General features: G+C 38.5%; 1 protein-coding gene across 2 annotated transcripts in view; it reads left to right on the plus strand.

Annotated features, from left to right (window-relative positions):
• The window catches only part of PPARGC1A (PPARG coactivator 1 alpha), a 299,724-nt gene that overhangs the window by 824 nt on the left and 281,867 nt on the right, over positions 1 to 17,033 (plus strand). The gene's annotated exons all lie outside the window — the stretch shown is intronic.

Below are 17,033 nucleotides of genomic sequence, written 5' to 3' on the forward strand. Positions count from 1 at the left end.
TGCATTGCTATTTAATTAGACAACAATATTGAAGAGCGAAGCCAGAGCTTTTTTTTTTTTCTTAAATGCCGCTGCCTTATGGAGAAAGAACACTTCCATGCATGAAGCATTTCTTTTGGGTGGTGCTGGATAAAGTGAAACTGTGATTATCCATTTTGTCTATAGCAGAATGTTTCACAGAAAAAAATGGTGATTCAGGAATTAGTTGATTTTCAACATCAATTATAAAAAATAATTCTCTCTTTTTGTAAAAAGAGGGAAACTTTTCATAAAATTTCTCCTCTGCAGGAGAAATTTTAGAGAAATGTGGCACTGATATTGACAGGTATGTTCTGTTCTAAGCAATGTGATGTTAAGTAAGGAGCTTCCGAAAAAAACATCCTCCAGCCTGCCATGAAATTGGCGTCCTTCCACTTTGAGTGGGAGCATTATTTAGGAAGTAGGAAGGGATACAGAATGAATCTCTGCGTGCTACTTTGAGAATATCATGTGGTGGGTCTCCAGGGGGTCTAAACAAATATTCAGATATTTTATGGTAGGTAGTTGTGACTTTAGGGTTTTTGTCTTTTGTTTATGTGTTTTTCTTTAGAAAGTTAGCATTTTATATATATAGTCTTTGCCTCAAGGGAGGATTAAAGGAGGAAGGATGTGAGCAGATGACTCAGAGATCTCTGTAGACAAAATATTTAAATTAGAAACATGAAATCCAAATGTTTATGTAAAAAAGCACATGTCCTATAATGTCAGCATTCATGAACCTTTAGCTTAGTAATTTCTCAAAGGCAAATAATGAACATACGCTCTTTGCTACTTGCTTCCAAAGATGTGATCCTGTATAGCTGGTCAACCCTTGTCATTTGATAACTGAAGCTCTTCTGTATTGGAAGTAGTGCTTATGAAAAGGACATCCTAATCTCTGGTTTGGTCTCCCTGACTCTTGGAAATGCATGGCAGTGGATGGAAAATATGTCAATTGTGTCAGCTCCAGCTTCACCTGCCTCCCCTCTTTGAGGATTGCCCCTGCCCCCACCCTCCAGTCATCAGTATGGCCAGGCCAGGTCCCCATATGCACAAAGTCTCCCCACTTCTGCTGACAGTCAAGCTGTCCCCAGGGGAGGAAATGAAATCTGATGGCACCAGATGCAAGAGCTTTGTGAGAATGACTTCCTTTAGCCATCCATGCTAGTGATGAAGCTGGCTTTTTAAAACAAATTGTGAGTGATGTTGAAGATTTAATTTAGCCAAGTACTACATTTCTTACTGGAAATGATCCAATACTTTCCTATCTACCTACTATTTACCAGTCACAGTGCTAGGGGTTTTGTGTGTGTGTGTGTGTGTGTGTGTGTGTGTGTGTGTGTGTGTGTGTGTGGTTGTTCATATCTTTGTAAGAAGCCTAGAAGGTTTATATGATTGCCTCCATTTTATGGATGAAGAAATGAAGACTCGAGGAGGTTATATAACCTGTCAAAAGCCATCCAGTGCCCACGTTCAGGCCTGTTTGACTCCAATGCCAATTCCACTTTTGTTGCTGTGTGATCTGAATTGAATTTTATCTCATTTTTTATCTCACGGAATAATAGTTTATGAGCAGCTGTGACGTGGGCAGGCAGGAAGCAAAAGGAAGAAAGGGAGAAAGCATGACAATCTTCTAATAGAATAATCAATCTCTGAATCATTAAGACTTTAATAAAATGTTTTGTAATAGTTTATTTTTTAACCCTTATTCTATACCAGGCACAAAGTTACATTTCTAATTCTTACAAGTACTCTGACAGATAGATATTATTTAATCCTATTGCACAGGAGGGGAGACTGAGACTCAGTGGTGTTAGGGAACATGCCTAAGGTCACACAGCTGCTAAGATGCTGAAAAGAGATGTGCATCCACTGAGACTGGCTCTCAGGCCTCTGCTCTTACACAAGGCTGCCTCTCAGAGTGTATTTTCAAATTATATTTTGATCGTCCATATTTTAACTATCTCATCTCACAATGATGTGATGGGATTTGGTCTTTGAGAAGTCCCCCTGATAGTTGTTATTTTTGTTTTTTTTGTGTGTTTGTGTTTTAAATTAAGAGTTGAGCAAAAATGGCTTGCTCACTCACTTCTTCAGAATATATTTTAATTGGATGCTGTTTGCCTCAAATGAACCAGCTTACCCATGGAGTTGGAAATGAAGTAGATGCAATTTCTAGAATCAACTGTAAATCTGAAAATCCATTTAGGCATATAACCTATACTGGAAAACAACAGTGGCTGTGTCAAAGTTAATGCTCCTACCTCTTATAGCCCAGCTATGGGAGAATCTTGGGAACAGAAGTGGCGGTGGCTTATGCCACCAGGTAACCATCTGACCACTGGCAAACTTAAAGCAGAGACTTTGCTTCTTCACTTGTAAAATGAGGGAATTATGCTTGAGTGAGGCCTTGAAGGAAAGGTGGGAGGGGACATGCTGCTACTTTCTTGTTCTGGGCAATTGTCAGTTGAAAGACCTTATGGAGGGTCAAAAGACTTGTTTCTGGATAACATTGTATCTTGGGGTCATTTCCTTTAAAATAACTGATGTGATTGCAGTGTGGCCATTTTGAACTTGTCTGTCAATACTGTCTGTCTGTGCCTGTCTCCCCCACAAGATGATAAATTTCTTGGGGCAGAGATGCATCTTGTTTGCCTCTGTGCCTCTGCACTTAGCACTGAGTCTGGCACACACTCAACCCTGATGAAGCTTGCTGAACTGAGGGAATTGCAGATGTGAGCTGGAAGAAAACTGAGACATGATCTGGCCCTGATTTTGCACTTGAAGAACCAAGGCCCAGGGAGGCCGAGTGACTGCCCCGAGTCCCACAGCTGGTTAGTGAGGGGCAGAGATTACCATTCTGAGCTTTGGCTTTCTTTTCTCTGGACCACTTCTCCATGAACTTCCTATGTCTCAACTTTCTCATCCATAAAATTGGAGCTAGACAATACTATCTGTGTCTGTTTAGGTATCTTTATTTATCATGATATCCCTGTCTGGACAGGTGCCACAGCATAAGTGTCAAGAACATGGGATTCAGAGCCAGTCTTCTGGATTCTAAACTTGGTGTCATCAATGTCTAACTATGTAACCTGGTAAAGTTTTTAACCTCTCTGTACTTCAGTTTCATCCTCTATTCACCTGTAAAATGGACATAATTATCCTAGCTACCATATAGGGTTGTTGTGAGGAATAAATGTGTTAATTTATGGAAAGTGCTTAGAAGAGCACTTCGGTAAGTACTGTTAAGTGACCCATAGCGCACACTGTATGTGTCAGCTACTGTCTACCTGTTGTCTATGTAATGCATTCAGCTATTCAGTGTTTCTTTGAATACCTACTATGTGCAAAGCATATCCACAGTTAAGTGGATGAGAAAGTGGCTAAAGGCAGTGCCCTTGAACTTGAGGTCATGGTGGGGCAAGTGCAGCAGGTGGTTATAATTATAGAATAACCATAAAATGCTCTGTATCATGGAAACACTGAAGAATAGCCCCATGGAGGAGGTAATACTGGAGCTAATTAAACAAAGAGAAGGCTTTAAGCCAGACAAAGAACTGGGAAGAGCATTCAGACCGAGAGAGAACAGGTCAGAGACAGGAATGGGAGAGACTCTAAGGTAGGTGTTAAGCAGCCAGTTGTCCTAGGTTCTAGTCTTTCAAGGTGAGGAAGGAGTGGTGGGAGATGAGTCTAAAGAGGGAGAGAGTAGAAAGGTCCTATGTGGCCAGACCAAACAGCTTCAAATGGCAGTGGGGAGCCATGGATAGATTTTAAGCAGAGGTATGACATAAGGATCATTTTTTTTTTTTTAAAGAAAGATCATTCTGATTTTAGTGTGGAGGATAAATTGGGGTATGGTAAGAGTAGAGGCCAGAAACCCAGTTAAGAAGCTGCTTCACTATTTTAGTAAGGGCTGGTTGGATTATGGAAACAAGATGGAGATGGAGGAGGAATTCAGAAATATCTAAAAGATACGAACCTCAGGATTTGGTGATTGATTGATGTAGGGGTTGAGGATATGGAAAGAGTCAAATGGCCCCCCAAGTTTTTCTTTAGGGTGTCTAGGTGGATATGGGTGGCATTATCTGAAAAGAGATTACCAGAAAGAAGATGATCTCTGGGCTTATGATGGGGTGGATAATAACTAACAAAATAGTGGAGAAGAGTTATAATATATATGAGTAATATAGTATTTTAGAGGATAAACAAAACCCTGTGAGGGCTCAGAAATCTCACAGAAGGTAATAATATCAGGAATACACTGATCAAGAGCTTACTTTGTGTCAAGAGCTGTTTTAAGCATTTTCCTTATATTAACTCATAGAATCCTTATTGTGGCATTAGGGAGGTATGAGTACTATCTTCATTTTATAGATGAGGAAGTTTCAGAGAGGTTAAGAGCACTTAATTAGTACATGGGGCCTGGGCCAAAGCAGACTGGATCCAGGGTTTGTAAGCACCGTAGGATTATGTCTAACCACATGGTGCCGGGGGCGGGGATGATTTTACAGAGTAGATGGCATTTGGGCCAGGTTAACATACACTGTATTATTAGTTTCAAGGGTAGAATTTAAGTGTTACAACCCAGTGCTCATTATATCAAGTGCCCTCCTTAATGCGCATCACCCAAGCACCCCATCCTCCTACCCATCTCCCCTCCAGCAACCCTCAATTTGTTTCCTATAGTTAAGAGTCTGTTATGGTTTGCCTCCCTCTCTGTTTTCATCTTATTTTATTTTTCCTTTCCTTCCCCTATGTTCATCTGTTTTGTTTCTTAAATTCCATATGAGTGAAATCATATGGTATTTGTCTTTCTCTGACTGACTTATTTCACTTAGCATAATACATTCTGGTTCCATCCATGTCATTGCAAATGGCAAGATTTCATCCTTTTTGATGGTTGAATAATATTCCATTGCATATATATGTACCACATCTTCTTTATCCATCCATCTGTCGATGGACATATGGGCTCTTTCCATATTTTGACTATTGTGGACATTATTGCTATAAACATTGGGGTGCAGGTGCCCCTTTGGATAAATACCTAATAGTGCAATTGCTGGGATGTAGGGTAGTTCTATTTTTAACTTTTTGAGGAAACTTTATACTGTTTTCCAGAGTAGCTGCACCAGTTTGCATTGCCATCAATGTGTAAGAGTGTTCCCCTTTCTCCACATTCTTGCCAACATCTGTTGTTTCCTGTGTTGTTAATTTTAGTCATTCTAACTGGTGTGAGGTAATATCTCATTGTGGTTTTGATTTGTATTTCCCTGATGCTGAGTGACGTTGAGCATTTTTTCATGTGTCTGTTGACCATTTGTATGTCCTCTTTGGAGAAATGTTTGTTGATGTCTTCTGCCCATTTCTTTTTTTTTTTTTTTAAGACTTTATTTATTTATTTGACAGAGAGAGAGACACAGCGAGAGAGGGAACACAAGCAGGGGGAGTAGAAGAGGGAGAAGCAGGCTTCCCGCAGTGCAGGGAGCCCGATGCAGGGCTCGATCCCAGGATCCTGGGATCATGACCTGAACCGAAGGCGGACGCTTAACGACTGAGCCACCCAGGCGCCCCTTCTGCCCATTTCTTGACTGGATTTTTTGGTTTTTTTGGGTGTTGAGCTTGATAAGTTCTTTATAGATTTTGGATACTTGCCCTTTATCTGATAAGTCATTTGCAAATATCTTCTCCCATTCTGTAGGTTGCCTTTTAGTTTTGTTAACTGTTTCCTTTGCTGTGCAAAAGCTTTTAATTCTGATGAAGTCCCGATAGCTCATTTTTGCTTTTGTTTCCCTTGCCTTTGGAGACGTGTCTAGCAGGAAGTTGCTGTGGCTGAGGTTAAAAAGGTTGCTGCCTGTATTCTCCTCTTGGATTTTGATGGATTCCTGACTCACATTTAGGTCTTTCATCCATTTTGAGTTTATTTTTGTGTATGGTGTAAGAACGTGGTCCAGTTTCATTCTTCTGTGTGTGGCTGTCAAATTTTCCCAACACCATTTGTTGAAGAGACTGTCTATTTTTCCATTGGATATTCTTCCTGCTTTGTTGAAGATTAGTTGACCATAGAGTTGAGGGTCCATTTCTGGGCTCTCTATTCTGTTCCATTGATCTATGTTTCTGTCTTTGTGACATTACCATACTGTCTTGATGATTGCAGCTTTGTAATATACCTTGAAGTCTGAGGAGGAACATAATTTTTGAGCAGTAAAAGGCTGAGTTAAAATCAGAATCCCGGCTCTCCTACTTCACTAATGGTGGATATGCTTTACATGAGGCAGAGAGAACAGTCTCTTGTACTTGTCTCTTTCTGAGTTCAACAGGTCTCCTAAGGTTATTGGATTAGCTGAGTTTCTCAACGTGGTGCAGGCTAACTCCATTGCTCCCAAAAAGGTTGCACATGGTGAAGGAGGCTTCTAACAAGTCTTGCCCAGTACTCATCAGTTCTATGTCCAATAGGCTATGATGTATGGGAAATGGTAGGCCTGGAAGCTGGAGGTCTAACTAGGGAAGGTCTACTGGTCCTAGATGTGTAGCTTCAGGCAAGTCCCTCCCTCTCTGAGCTGTTTTGTTCTCCATAAGATGGGAAGCAAAAGATCTACCTCCCCGGTAAAAATTCAGTGAAATACTGTGTGTTTGAAAGAACTTTGTCTGCTGTAAAGCATCACATGAGTGTAAGATTTTATTTCCACTAATTGAAAATAAAGCAGAATTGTGTCATTGAAATAATGCCAAATACAGAAATAATTTTGTGTACTCTCTTCCTCTTCCAATTCCCTTCAAATTCCATTACTATTTGCATTTTGGTTTCCATGTAGGAAAGAAAATAAATAGGTTTGATGGTGTTTTCTGTTCTCAGGAAAGGATTCATTTTTTTAATGTTTGAGGCACCTTACATTGGGATCAAAATGGAATAATGACTCACATTTTGAGTTTACTTCTTGTTTAGAGAAATCTGCTTCAAGATACCAAAGTAATCTATCAGGTGATTAAATGGTGTTGTTGGGTCAAAGTTGGCATCTGAGGTTGTAGACTGACCAGTTCTAACTTTATGTCAAAGGTGCAATGGACCTAGCAAGAAACATTTGAACATAGACCATGTAAGAGTTTAGTTAGTTAGAAAACAAGTTCCTTTTCTTCTTCATTGTTACATTTCTGACACAATGGTATGTTTAAGAAGACTCCTTTCCTTGCTGGTTGTAGTTTTTTGTTGTTGCTTTTTAAATTATGTGGGACTCATTCACTCATTCATTCATTCATTTTGGTCCAGGAAAGTAAAGTGTTTGATGTATTTCTTAGATTCAAATATCATAGCTTCATAAAGTTAGAAGAGAGCCTGGGGTAACCTGTCGTTGTTTGTTTCCACCCTACATGCTCTTCACTCTGAGCAGAAGCAAGTCCAAGGGTTGAAGATAGATGACCTTATACAGTTTCTCTCCATAGCTCATTCTTAGGTCTAACAAACAATTCTTAGGTTAAGGAAATTCTTCCTTGGGGTGGATTTAAATGACACCCTTTGCAGCTTAGGACCAGTTCTGCTTCTTCATCCTTCCTGGAGGTGGAGAAAAACAACTCAGTCACTGTCCTCAGGAATCAACCTTCCTGGCCTTGAAGATAATTATGAAAGCAGCCCTCAGCTTTTGCTTCTCAAAGCTAAGCAACCTAAATCCTTAGGTATAATTCTTCATTTCCATCTTCTTGAGTTTCTCTGAACCTTCTCCAAGTCTGCTTATTACCCTTAACTTCTATAGCCTAGAAATTTTCAAGAAAATCCAGCTAGGGCTAACCAGTAGTGATCATCTGCTCATTCATTTAGTCAGCTAAGACACATTTATTGAGCTCCACATTTTAAATACTAGACCTCTGGGCAAAGCACTGAGGGTACAAAGATAAGTAAAAACAGCATAATGTAGCACTTAAGAGCCAGGTTCATATCATGGATCACCGCTTACCGGCTGTATGACCTTGGGCATGTTGTTTCAACTCTATGTCTCGGTTCCCTCATGGGCAAGATGAGATAATGGTGGTATCTATCTCATAGGGTTTTTGTGAGGATTAAATAGATAAATACATGCAATACACTTGGAATAGTGGTTGGCACATAGTTATGGCCATGTAACTGTTGATTATATAAAATAAAAATTAAATAAGATGCAGACCCTGCCCTTGAGCTGTACCCAGTCTAGTTGGAAGGATAAACTAATAAATAAGCATCTAATTACAATTTGGTATGTTCAGTACTTTAGCAGCATGTGCGATGGAAGTTCAGAGGACCAAGAGGAATTATGACTCAGGGTATCTGGAATGACTTCATGGTTCAAGGAAGGTAAACTGTTTGATATACTTCTTAAATTCACATATCATTGACTTATAGGCTGGGAGAGACCTTGGGATGACATCTCATTGTTCATTTTCACCTTGCAGATCACTGAGTTGGATCTTAGGGGAAGAGTAAGGGATTTCTAGGTGGTGAAGAGGGTGAAAAGGCATTCTAGTCAGACAGAGCCTTGTGAACAAAGAACTGAAAGAGTAAATGTTGGCACATGTTTGAAAAACGGTGAGTGGCTAGTTGTGTCATGGGCATGGCAGGCTATGAGGCTGGGAAGAGCGTCTTCCATCTGGGTGGCATCAAATCGTGAATGGGGTTGGAGGCTTTGGCTATCTTATCCTTAACCTAACCCATGCTCATGAAGCTTTATTTTTTAAAAGCTGTGGATCAGTCAGGGAGGCTGCCAAAGCATTTCATGTTTCTCGTCTAGTAGTTTTCTTACTCTGTCTTGGATCAGAGTTATGTGTCAATCCCTGGAGGCCAGAACCTGAATCTTACTCATTTCCTTTTTTCTCTCAGGTCCTAGCATAGTACCAGGCATGGAGCAGGCTTAAGTCATGTGTGTTGAAATAAAGTTTGCTGTGTATAACCAGTGCCCTTGTTTGCCTGGTCTCGGACAGCCAATTGTGTTTATGCATGAATGAACAAATGCAAATAAATGAATTCAGGGATTTTTACAGTTTTCAAATTTGACTCAATTTTGAGCACCTCTTGGGAAGGGAATAGTTTTGTGTAAAACCCCCCAAACCAATATGAGAAACAAATCCTCCCTGTGGTGTCTTTGCCTTTTACATTCAGTTTCTTATACTCCTGTATGTCACGTTCCTGGCTGATTATTTTGATTGGGGCTTGGTGAGCCTGGAGTGAATTTAAGATTTACATTTTTCCCTTCTTGAACTCCTTCTTGAGCAGTGACTTACACAGGTCACAGTCTATGCTGACAATGGCTAAAGAACATTCACAATGTGGAGGGCAGATTTTAAAAGAAGGTTGAGGGAAAAAAAGGCAGCTCTTGAGCATCTAAAGAGACAAATATGTTTTACATCAAGTTCCCCTGTTGAAAAAATGTCAAAAGAAGTGAGAAATACTCAAGTTGTAGCAGCTGGTTGAATGCAGTGATTCTCTCACTTAGGGCGCAAAAGCCACAATTTTCTATCTAATTCACTACTCAATCATTCCATGGCCCCTGTCTCAAGCTCAATTTAAGCTCAGTCCCCAGTACACAGAGCCACTGTACAGTGTATAAAGAAATGACTGGCTGAAGGGACTGAGGGGAAGAAGGAGCCATGTGGTGACCCAGAGCTTGAGTTACCAAGTGGTCCTGGGATCACATGGCATCTCTCTCCAAGGCCTCTCAGAAAGTCCATGTACAATAGGTCATTTCTCCTTTCGCCTTTAAATTGTGATTATCACTGCCTGATAGGATAATATGATCAGGAATAGTCTGATGCTTCTGTTCAAGTGTTTACCACATGTATTGGGGAAACAGACAAATTTACTGGAGACTCGGGGGTAGTGCCTGGATTGAAAGTTTGCTGCCTCAAGGGCTTTGAATTGAAATGGAAACAGGCTGGCTCTGCAGAACTCTATTACTGTTGATGACTATTTGTCTTTTTCAGAGGACTTTGGGTGAGCAATAAATATGACTGCTCTTTAGGGAGAGCCTCCTAGAAACTGTTGTATCTTTCCTTACACATGTCAATTGTATTTCAGTTTTCAAAGGCACTTTTCCACTTATACTCCTTTTTCAATCTCCTAGAAGCCCTATGAAGGAAATGGCAGCAATGTTATTATTACCAACTGTCAAATGAATAAACTGAGGGCTGATAGGTTAAGAGCCGTGCCCAACAGGACCAGGACTAGAACCTGAGTACGAAGTGCAATCCTGTGCTTGTTCACTCAGATCAAGCTGCCTCTCTGTTCACTGGCCAAGGGTATGCTTTCCTGAAACTTGTAAAAAATTGCATTCTTAAATTAATACCTAATTAGCCCCAATCAATTGTCCCCTTTCTAAAAAAGTGTGACATTTAAAGCTAAAAACTTTTATGTAACTGTTTCTGAGGAAGAGCTTCGCTCCCTAACACCAACAATGAAATTGTCTGGTGAAAAAGCAAGATGTTCATGTTTCTCCATGCTGATCATAATGCTTCAGGCATGGGCTTCATGCAGGGGTGGGAGTCCAGCAGGGCTATTACACAGTCAGTAACCCAGGGTATGCTGCAGAAATACATAATTTTGTGTAACACTCTAAGAGACTTTATTTTCAGCATTGCTGAATTTCTTTTTTTTCACACTGGAAAAGGAGGCACACCATCTCCCGCAACTCAGCTTCTTGCCAAGATGTGACTTAAATAGCATGAATCACCTCCACCCCACCTTTTGGCTGAATCAAATTTCAGTGAATCAAAAATCTGAATTAATGAGACCAAAATATTTTCTTGAGAAATTTTTGGAAATTGAAATGACCAAGAGGTCACATGACACAGCTTTGCTATTTGTGTGGGAATAATAATAACCCCTTAGATGCCTCGGTCTTTGAAATAGATTATTTTCCTTAGTAATTGATCTTGGTGTTCACACACGGCTTGAAGAACTATGGAGGAGCATCTTATGCTGTACTTTTCCTGCATCATTAATGTACTCTTCATGTCTGTGTTTTATTTGCCTAGAGTCAGCCTACTCTTCTCTCTCCCATCTCCTTTTTCAACCAAAAGTATAATAAAAAATCTTTTAAATGCTTATCAACTCACACTTACTTAACATTCTAGAATGTAATATTAGTTATATTTTTTATAAGCTTGAGCTCTAAAGTCAAACCAAAGTGAGGTTGAATCCTGCTTTGCTATTGACTAGTTGGCTAACCTTGGATATATTTCTGCTGTAGAGCCTCCATTTCATCACCTTTATTTTTTTTTCATTTCATCACCTTTAAAATAGAATTACAATAGTAACTTTTTTCCTACAATAATTAGGAAAATTAAAGGAAGTAATTTACCCAAATTCCTTGGCAAAGTGGCTACCATATCAAAAGCACTCAGTAAAACTTAGCAATTATTATTATTATTATAAAGGTATTTATATTAAGACCAGAATCATGACAATGCTGTTCATGATCCCATTCATGCCAACCTACTAAGAAGTAAAATATAGAAAAAGATAAAAAATTATCATATCAGTTAAAATTATTGTTTACATAGTAAAGCAAAGATATTTAGAAAAACTAAAAAACTGTTAGAAAAATGAGAGTTGAATTAGTTGATTCAATATAAAACAAATATACAAAAATTAACAACTTTCTGGCATAGTGGTGATAACCAGTTAGAAAATATGAAGATAAAAATCGTTCAATATGGTATTAAAATATAAATGATCTAAGAATAAACTTACTGAGTGATAATGCACATTCTGTATGAAGAAAACAATAAAACCAACAGGAGACATAAAAGAAAACTTGGATGTATGGAAAAAGGTATCATCTTCCTAGAAAGGAGGAATCAATACTGTCCACATTTTAATTCTTCTCGAATGTACATATTCAATGTAATTTTAATCAAAATCATATTGCTGCTATTGTTTTCTGGAAACTTGGCCAAGGGTTCTAAAGTTCATCTTGAACAATAAATAGAATGAAAGTTTAAAAACTCTTTAGGAAGACCAGTAGTAAAGCAGGCTTTTCTCTAGAAGACATTGTAATGTACTATACAGTTATGGTAATTAAAACAGGATGTTCTGGAGGAAGAATCAACAGACAAATGGGGTTAAAGTAAACCAGAAACAGAATCTAGTAAAAGTAAGAGTTTAGGATGTGGATGTGGTCAAGGTTACATTACCTATTAGTTGAGGACCTAACAATTATGAGTAAATGGTATTGAGTCATCTGATTGACTGGGAGAAAATACTACAAATTTAATTCCACAGAGAAAGAGTAAAATGTAAAAAATCCAAAACATATAAATGACAGAGGAAAATGTAGGGTAATATTTACCTAATCTTGGAATGGGATAGCTTTCTAAACACAAAGGAAAAATGTGATAATTTTGATTATGTGAAAATTAAAAAATTCTCTGTCAGAAATGTAATAAACAAATAAAAACCCAACAAATAATAAAGTAAGAAAGAATTCAACAAATCTGGCCTAAAAAGCTTGATATCTTAACAAACTGAGAGTTCATACAAATAAGAAATAACTTAATATTCCACTAGAAAAAAATGAATTTGGTCCATAAGCAATTAATAGGAGATACATGTTATCAATAAATACATGAAAAAAACTGTAGTTTTGTAAGCATAGAAATTGAAATCAAAACAATAATGAAACACAAGCGGTAAAGATTTTGAGAAGTAGTCATGTTGGTGATAATGAGATGAATCCTATGCAGCTATTGCCTCTGCTTTTTTAGGAGAAAGTATAAATTATTACCAACTTTCTGGAAATTAACTAGATAACATGTATTAATAGTTTAAAAAATTTAAAACTTGATTGGATATGATTTTAGAACTAGATCTTAAGGAAGTTATCAGAGACAAATATAAAACTTCTTGTAGGGACACCTGGGTGGCTCGTTTGGTTAAGCGGCTGCCTTTGGCTCAAGTCATGATCCTGGGATCGAGCCCTCCATCGGGCTCCTTGATCAGCGGGGAGGCTGCTTCTCACCTCCCTCTGCCTGCTGCTGCCCCTGCTTGTACTCTCTCTCTCTCTCTCTCTCTCGCTATCTCTCTCTCCCTGTCAAATAAATAAATAAAATCTTAAAAAAAACTTCTTGTAAAAATATTTTTATTTTGATGTTGTTTGTAAACAAGTTTGACTCATTGTAAATTTCCAGTTATAGGTTAATGGTTAGGTGCACTATGATACAGCCATCAAAAATGGTGTTTTCAATATTTAATGTAGGAGAGAATGCTTTTGATATAATATTAAGTGAAAATAATGGAAAATGTACTTTAGATTAAATAGGGTACTTCAGATTAAACCAACAAAAGACAGGTAAGACATCAAAAAACTTTTAAAAAGTTTAAAACCCATAGAACAAAAAGAATGATAGAGGAGATGACATTGGTGAAGAAATGTCAACCACACTGTGAAAACTCAAAAGAGAATAAACAAATTGTAACTGACTTGGCACAACATTAAAATAATAGTGAAGCTTGTAAAGGTAGGAATCAACAAAAAGCAGGTTGTTTTGCACTGCCAGATTCAGGAAATGCCCAGGAAGTGGATGTGCCAGGTATCTTAGAAGGTGAGGGTGTGGGATGGAATAGAGAATAGATAAGCAAGTAGAAAGTATGCAGAAAACAGTGGAGAGACCAGGTCCCTTCTCCCAGTGGTCCAAGGCAGAAACAGTTCATACCTAACAAAGTTGAGCCAGAAAAGATCTGGATTTGGGGACAATCAAGCACCATGGAGGAACTGGTAATATACAATAATGAAAATAAGGACATTTTAAGTGAAAGTTTGCGTATTAAACAGTGAGACCCCAATTCTCTCCTCTTTTCCAGAGTGTTGGCAACTTGCCATATTGTTTGCCAGAGAGGAGAGCAAAGGAGTCCTATCTGGGGAATGAGAAAAGTCCAGGGGCCAGTCCAATAGAAAAGGCCTCCTATGAAAAGGCCAACTCTTCTTCATGCCACATTGCAGTAAAGCCCACCACTTGTAACTCCTTCTCATAGTCCTGGAACTTCCAGTCAGCCTTGAATGGTTTACTCTTAAATGGAACAGATGACCAGATATTACGAGAAGACCTCTAATATGAAAGAGAGAGACTAAAACAAAACGAAAAGTACTTGGAGTAAATTAAGGCAATGCAGAACAGGGAAAAATCACATTAAAAAAACTCTAATTTATTTTGGGAAGTAAGACAATATATTGCATTCATGATACAACAGTGGACCACTGTGGGAAGAAACATTCAGAAAATCAGAATTGGCTCTTGGAAATTAAAAATACAAAAGCTGAAATTAAACTGAAGAGTTGGGAAACACATTTGAGAAAAATCCCTGAGGAATTAGGTTAAAAAGACAGATAGAAAATAGGAAAGAAAAAAAAAAAACAAGAAAATTTGAGGACCAACCTAGGAAGTCGAACATCCAAATAATAGGAATTTCAAAAAGAAATACCAGATCAAATGAAAGACATAAGTTTACAGATAGAAGGGTTTACTCACTTAATCCCAGAATAATGAGTGAAACACACACAGACACACACAGACGCAGACACCAATATACACACACTTGGATACATCATTGGAATATTTCAGAACATTTGTAATAAACTTATTGAATGATTCCAGAGGGAAAGAAGTCCATGAACAAAGGATTGAGAATCAAATTAGAAAACGCCCCTTGAACCTAGATGAGATTGGGTGTTATATTCAAAATGTTGACAGATTCTCAACCTAGAAGTCAATATCCTTCCACTGCCTCTCACTGACATGGGAATAAAAATAGTAGGCATCTCACAGGATCAACTAGAATGATGAATGTAAAGTTGATCAAATTTGGAGGAGAGTAACATATTTTCAGATAATGAGGTCTTTACAAATTCTCAGAAAGTTACTAAAGAATGTGCTCCAGAAAAATAAGAGAATAAATCAAGAAAGAAGATATGGGTCCCAGGAAATAAGAGGTCCAAACCCAAAGAGAGGCAACACATATTCCTGGCATGATGGCAAAAGAAAGCTCTAGGATGTCAGCTATGCTGGATGCCTGAAGAGAAGCAAGTCCAAATTACAGCGCAAGGATTAAGCACTCCCAGAGGGACGTCTCTTGGAAAGAATGGAACTGAACAGTTGTCTGATATGAACATATTGAGAGGTATTTTTCAGCTTTATTGAATGTATTAAGAAGTATTTTTCAGCTCTGACATAGTTTGTCATTGAATCAAAAATAAAGTAAATAAAAGATTAAGCAAGTTTTTAAGTTCCAGGGAAAACAAAAAAGTATGTATGAAAAAAATTTTTTTAATTTAGTTATGAGACATTACATAGCTCTGCAATGAACAAAACTTAAATAATTATAAAAACAGAAACATTATTTAACAAAAACTTGGAAATAATTCTATTTGGAAGAATGAAGGGAGAGGACATGCATGTGAGAGAGTAGGAGTGGTGTAAGACCCCATCCTCCCCTTTCATACCTGCAAGCCAGTAGATAAGATCTGATGCAACAATGTGGTTAGATGGGCTATTATAATTTACAAGAAGGGAAGTGAGTCTGGGTGTTGGATGATTTGTTCAAGGTTTCACAGGAAGCTCATGGTAGACCCAGAACTAGAATCTAGTTGTCTTGATCCCCCAGGGTTGGTGCCGAACTATGGCAGAAAGGTCTGTCAAAAAAATATCCTCTGCCTTTTCTTGGCTTTTCCTACACCTCCAAGTTGGATGAGTCAATAGAAGTTTCTATCTCTGTAAACTTGTATTGAATTAAAATAGGTAATCAGTGATTTTTATTACATAATAAAAACTCCATGTGAGTTTCATTCTAGGAGGCAGGAATTGTGCTGTTGAGGAAACTATTTTGTAAGAAGAGGCAGAATTTATACATAAATGGTGATTCAAGTGGGCTGGCTTTGTTGTTACTCTGGGTCTGGGTTTGAGGGCTGACTCATCCACTGACAAGTTGTCTGATCTTGGGTGAACTGCTTCATCTGTCCAAGCTTTGGTCTTCTTATCTGCAAAATGGGTATAAAAATAGTAGGCATCTCATAGGGTTAAATCAGACAATGAATTTGAAGGGATGTACATAGTACTTTGCTCATGGAAGCGCTTTAGACATGTTAATGGTTGTAGCAGCAGTGGAAGCATGGTTGTGGGGTAGAGAGCAGGGGGAACAGTTGAACCCTATAACCCGCTACAAATATTGTACCTTTTGAACATATTTGTAATGTTAACATTACATTACATGGCTGTTGGGACCTATGACATAAAAATGTGAGAGGAACAGGGAGATATGTAGGGAAACTAGCCAAGATGGTATGGTGCCAATTTTAGGTCTAACGGGTGTCTCAGCAACCACTAGTGTGGGTTAAATCTGGCCCTGCCTCCGACGGTGTTATTTAACAATTGAAGCATTCAGAACAGTAGTTCTGCTAGTAATAGTAGTAATATATTACAAGGTTTGTTATTTTTCCCAGTTATCCACAGGGTATTTCAAGGGACATCTCAGAATATGAAAGTAGGTTCAAGAATTATTGAAAAATTCCAAGGGTGACAGTTCTGAGAAGTTGTTAAGCAAAAATGGGATGCTTGGTCTTAATCCCTGCCTTTAGAGGTGTCCGTGATGGAAAGGACTGTTAATCACACATTTTTACAAGGAAGCAGAATGGACCACTAGCTAGCTTGGTCTGTAGTGTGAAGCCCATTTGGCAATTTTCTTGTTTTTAGGAAACACACCAGTTGTGGTACAAGAGTATTTTCAAAACATACTGTATTTATTGTTGGATGATAAGCTCTGTTCTCCGATACATGAGGTGGAGACGGGCTTCTGTAAACCTGAAGGTTTCTACAGACTGGTGAGTGTCTTTCCCCCTAGGGAAATGCTGCATTTCTCTCTCACCTGGGACTGCTCCTTGGCTTCTGGGGCTTGAAGGGAAGAGAGGGGATGTCTAGGTATCTCTGGAACAAAAAGCTGGAATCTGTGAGGGGTACCGGGAGGATCTTCCTTCCTTCTGCTTTTAGGGGAACACTCTCTGCTG

Source organism: Eumetopias jubatus, unplaced genomic scaffold (genome assembly GCF_037043125.1).
Source record: "Eumetopias jubatus isolate StellerSeaLion01/CBP00866 unplaced genomic scaffold, mEumJub1_p1.0 scaffold_2, whole genome shotgun sequence".
Classification (NCBI taxonomy): Eukaryota; Metazoa; Chordata; class Mammalia; order Carnivora; family Otariidae; genus Eumetopias; species Eumetopias jubatus.